The sequence below is a fragment of the Bos taurus genome, chromosome 6 (assembly GCF_002263795.3).
Source record: "Bos taurus isolate L1 Dominette 01449 registration number 42190680 breed Hereford chromosome 6, ARS-UCD2.0, whole genome shotgun sequence".
Taxonomy (NCBI): domain Eukaryota; kingdom Metazoa; phylum Chordata; class Mammalia; order Artiodactyla; family Bovidae; genus Bos; species Bos taurus.
In genome coordinates, this window is record NC_037333.1 from 9058349 (window position 1) to 9064348 (window position 6000).

Here is a 6000-nt window from a genome sequence, read left to right on the forward strand (position 1 = left end):
AACCAATACAATATTGTAAAGTAATCAACCTCCAAATAAAATAAATAAATTTATATTTTAAAAAACTAAGTTAAACAAAATGTTAAAATTGCTATAATTAAAATCTTTGTAATATATGGTAATGTCAAATGAAGTGTTAATCACCCATTCATGTCCAATACTTTGTGACCCTCACCAGGCTCCTCTCTCCATGGAATTATCCAGGTAAGAGTACTGGGGTGAGGCATTGCTGTTCCATTCTCCAGGGGATCTTCCTGGCCCAAGGATTGAACTTGGGTCTCCTGTATTGTAGGCAGATTCTTTACTGTCTGAGCCACCAGGGAAGCCCCAGTGATAAAGTCATTTTGTGACTTGACTAGGAAAGTACTGAGAAACAATGTCAAATGAAGGGAGGGAGCAATTTGATTTGGAATGAAAAACAACCTTCTTTGAAGAAATGGATTGTTTAGTAGGATGTGATTATATAAGGGGTGGGCTCTCTCTCCTATAGAAATTAATTACAAGCATCAAATTAATACACGTGGAATGATTCTGTCACATGAGAAACAATAAGTGTACAATTTAAACATGCAGATGAGTATGTGTGAGTGTACATGCTACCATAAAAAGAAGACCTATTCTTGAGCTCCTTTTCATTGAAAAAAAGAAAAAAAATTGTATCCATCTGTTCTCACTTCTATGGACTATCTGGGCAAATCTGTGAGTGGCTGTCTTTTATTTAAGTTTTGCTATTTACCCATTTTGACATTCTACCCAAGATATCATTCATCATTTTCTTCTTCTTCTTGACTTTAAATTTTAATAATTTATTTGCAAATATTTACAGAACAATTACTTGAGGGAAAATACTATGCCATAAATTATGAATGAGCACTCTTGAGGGGGGATTATATTGATGATTAAGGTTTGATCTTGGCCTTCAAACTGTTGTCCTCAGAAAGCAAAGAAATGATAACTTTGCATCATTCAGATAGGCCTGTTTTCAGAAATGGAGCATAAGTATGTGTAGCTCTCTATTTTTTCTTTTATTCATAAAACTAATTTAAAACTTACCTCTCAACCAAAAGGTAATAATTTTTCTCTAACTGCGGAATACATTTAAGGTCATATACATGTGAAAGCTCTTAAAACCAATTATATTGATCTGAACTTTAAAAAATACTGAAATATGACTGATATGAAAAAAGCTATACAAATTTAATGTATAGACATTGCTGAGTTTGTGTATATCTATGAGGGCTTCCCAGGTGGCTCAGTGGTAAAGAATCTGCCTTCCAATGCAGGAGACGTGGGTTTGATCACTGGGTTAGGAAGATCCTCTGTAGAAGAGAATGGCTACCCACTTCAGTATTCTTATTGGGGAAATTCCGTGGACAGAGGAGCCTGGTGGGTTATGGTCTATGCAGTTGCAAAGAGTCAGACACGAGTTAGCCACTATGCATGCACACATGTTAACTACTATGAAACCATCGCCACTACAGGGGATGAAAAATAATTTTACTTCTACCCTCAGAATTCTTATCAGATATCTCTATAATAAAAGAGATTAACAAAAGGAAAGCAAACAGTAGTTTATTAACATGTATGCCATATGCATTTTGGGAGATATCCAGGGGAAAATGAGTAATTCAAAGTGGTGGCTTAGAATTCAGGATTATATACTATTTTAATAGGGAAAGGGGACAAAAGATGAGGCATCTTAGAAGAGAGTAAAATAATTTTTTTGGAAAGATGAATGGATATTCAGAATAATACATGGGAAATATGATGGTTTGTGACAAAGTTTGTCTGGCTGTGGTATCCACGTCTAGTCTCCTTCCTGTGATGAGTCAATCTTCCCTGGTTGATGAAACTCCCAGAAAGGAGATTTATGACAGCTGAGTTATTTTAAAGGATCTGTCTTTAGGCAGATACAGAGAATTCAGAGAAAGCTTTTCCCTGAATTAGGTGTTTTTCAAATACATAAAGATCAAAATAATCAATATACCAAAGCAGCATATTTGGGCTTGGCATGTTCTAAATATCTACAGTCAAAATTTGGACAGCATATTCTGCTACCCTTCAATTCAATCAAGGTCATAAACATATTCAAAACCTCACAAAGTTTCTTTTATTAATATTTTTTATGTGTGGCAAGACACGATTGCCTCAACAAATTTTAAGTATACAAAAAAGCATTGTTAGCTATAAGCACCAAGCTGTATAGCAGATCTTGAGAATTTATTTATCCTGCATAACTGAAACTTTGTACCCTATGACTATTACCTCATTTCTTTGCGAGCCCCCTGGAAACAAATATTCTACTCTCTGCTTCTGCATATTACTACCTTAGAACCCACACAGAAATGAGATGATGCAGTATTTGTCTTTGTGTCTGGTTTATTTTTCACCTAGTATACTGTTGTTGTAAATTGCATGATTTCCTTCTTTTTTTTTAAGTTTTAGTGATACTCCCTTATACATATACATTAAATTTTCTTTATTCATTCATTCATCCATTGATAGACATTTAGTTTATTTCTATATTTTGACTATTGTGATAACTAATGGTGCAGTGAACACAAGAGTGTATCTTTTGAGATCCTGATGACAATTCCTTTGGTTATATACCCGAAAGGAGATTGCTGGATCACACAGTACTGCTATTTTTGTTTGTTTTTTTGAGAACCTTCCATACTGTGTTCCAGAATGGCTGTACCAATTTATATCTTGCCAACTGTATACCAGAGTTTCCTATGCTCCACTTTTTCACCAACATTTTTTATCTTTTTGACCTTTTAGTAATAGCCATTCTAAGATGCCTGAGGTGATATCTCAGTTGTTTTGGTTTGTATTTCTCTGGTGATTAGTAATGGTGGGCACGTGTTCACCAAAGAGCACATCTCTTCTTTGAGGAAATGTCTATTCAGTTGCTCATTTTTTTCCCCATGTTTTTGACAAAGGATTTATTTGCTGATCCCTAAGAAGCAAAATTCAGAAAAACATCTCCCTCTCCCAATGCAAGAACACGGCTATAATAAAACATTTTCCATCCTCCTCTCCCCTCTTCCCATGGTGGGCCCTTCCATATGCATGTTATCACAGAGCAGACTGACATCCAGAAATTGTTGGAAAGGCACTTGGCATGGTCATGTTGCTCATGCCTTCTGCTACTCCTCCCTGGCAGGCAAGTGGAACCTTCTCTTAGCTTCTTGCTTTCAGTAGAAATTTACTGAAAAATTTTCTTGATAGCAAAACATTTAAAGATTCTCTCCCAAGGCTCATCTTTCGTTTATCTACTAGAAAAGTACTGAATTGGAAAAAAAAAAAAATTTCCCCCCAGTTGTGATCAAAACATGGAATACTGAAGAACTTCTGGATTACTCTTAAGTTCTTAGGTTACACATGAAGATATGTACAGAGGAAGTTGAACCCCAAGTTGTATTCCTTCCCAAAAATGGTAACAGAGGATTTGATTAGAATAGCTTAAACACACACACACACACCCCCCCAAAAACAAACCCCTGATAGTCATTCTATTGGGTTGGCCCAAATGTTCATTCAGGGTTTTTTTAATTATTATTATTTTTTGTATAAATTTATTTATTTTAATTGGAGGTTAATTACTTTACAATATTGTATTTGTTTTGCCATACATCGACATGAATCCACAACAGGTGTACATGTGTTCCCCATCCTGAACCCCCTCCACCTCCCTCCCCATACCATCCCTCTGGGTCATCCCAGTGTGCCAGCCCCGAGCATTCTGTATCATGCATCAAACCTGGACTGGCGATTTGTTTCACATATGATAATATACATGTTTCAATGTATATTTCATGTTTAATTCTCCCAAATCATCCCATCCTCGCCCTCTCTAACAGAGTCCAAAGGACTGTTCTATACATCTGTGTCTCTTTTACTTTCTCACATACAGGGTTAATCATTACCATCTTTCTAAATTGAATGTATATGGTTAGTATACTGTATTGGTGTTTTTCTTTCTGGCTTACTTCACTATGTATAATAGGCTTCAGTTTCATCCAGCTCATTAGAACTGACTCAAATGTATTATTTTTAATGGCTGAGTAATACTCTATTGTGTACATGTACCACAGCTTTATTATTCATTCGTCTGCTGATGGACATCTAGGTTGCTTCCATGTTCTGGCTATTAAAAACAGTGGTGCAATAAACACTGGGGTACACATATATCTTTCAGTTCTGGTTTCCTCAGTGTTTATGCCCAGCAGTGAGATTGCTGCGTCATATGGCAGTTCTATTTCCAGTTTTGTAAGGAATCTCCACACTGTTCTCCATAGTGGCTGTACTAGTTTGCATTCCCATCAACAGTGTAAGAGGGTGCCCTTTTCTCCACACCCTCTCCGTAATTTATTGCTTGTGGACTTTTGGATCACAGCCATTCTGACTGGCATGAGATGGTACCTCATTGTGGTTTTGATTTGCATTTCTCTGATAATGAGTGATGTTGAACATCTTTTCATATGTTTGTTAGCCATCTGTATGTCTTCTTTGGAGAAATGTCTGTTTAGTTCTTTGGCCCATTTTCTGATTGGGTTGTTTATTTTTCTGGAATTGAGCTGCACGGGTTCCTTGTATATTTTTGAGATTAATTATTTTTCAGTTGCTTCATTTGCTATTATTTTCTCCCATTCTGAAGGCTGTCTTTTCACCTTGCTTATAGTTTCCTTTGTAGTGCAGAAGCTTTTAAGTTTAATTAGGTCCCATTTGTTTATTTTTGCTTTTATTTCCAATATTCTGGGAGGTGGGTCATAGAGGATCCTGCTGTGATGTATGTCAGAGAGTGTTTTGCCTATGTTCTCCTCTAGGAGTTTTATAGTTTCTGGTCTTACGTTTAGATCTTTAATCCATTTTGAGTTTATTTTTGTGTATGGTGTTAGAAAGTGCTCTAGTTTCACTCTTTTACAAGTGGTTGACCAGTTTTCCCAGCACCACTTGTTAAAAAGATTGTCTTTTCTCCATTGTGTATTCTTGCCTCCTTTGTCAAAGATAAGGTGTCCATAGGTGTGTGGATCTATCTCTGGGCTTTCTATTTTGTTCCATTGATCTATATTTCTGTCTTTGTGCCAGTACCATACTGTCTTGATGACTGTGACTTTGTAGTAGAGCCTGAAGTCAGGCAGGTTGATTCCTCCAGTTCCATTCTTCTTTCTAAAGATTGCTTTGGCTATTCGAGGTTTTTTGTATTTCCATACAAATTGTGAAATTATTTGTTCTAGTTCTGTGAAGAATACTGTTGGTAGCTTGATAGGGATTGCATTGAATCTATAGATTGCACTGGGTAGTATACTCATTTTCACTATATTGATTCTTCCCATCCATGAACATGGTATATTTCTCCATCTATTAGTGTCCTCTTTGATTTCTTTCATCAGTGTTTTATAGTTTTATATATATAGGTCTTTTGTTTCTTTAGATAGATATATTCCTAAGTATTTTATTCTTTTCATTGCAATGGTGAATGGAATTGTTTCCTTAATTTTTCTTTCTATTTTCTCATTATTAGTATTTTATTCTTTTCATTGCAATGGTGAATGGAATTGTTTCCTTAATTTTTCTTTCTATTTTCTCATTATTAGTTTATAGGAATGCAAGGGATTTCTGTGTGTTGATTTTATATCCTGCAACTTACCTATATTAATTGATTAGCTCTAGCAATTTTCTGGTGGAGTCTTTAGGGTTTTCTATGTAGAGGATAATGTCATCTGCAAACAGTGAGAGTTTTACTTCTTTCCCAATTTGGATTCCTTTTATTTCTTTTTCTGCTCTGATTGCTATGGCCAAAACTTCCAAAACTATGTTGAATAGTAGTGGTGAGAGTGGGCACCCTTGTCTTGTTCCTGACTTTAGGGGAAGTGCTTTTGATTTTTCACCATTGATTATAATGTTTGCTGTGGGTTTGTCATACATAGCTTTTATTATGTTGAGGAATGGTCCTTCTAGTCCTGCTTCCTAGGGGTTTTTATCATAAATGGATGT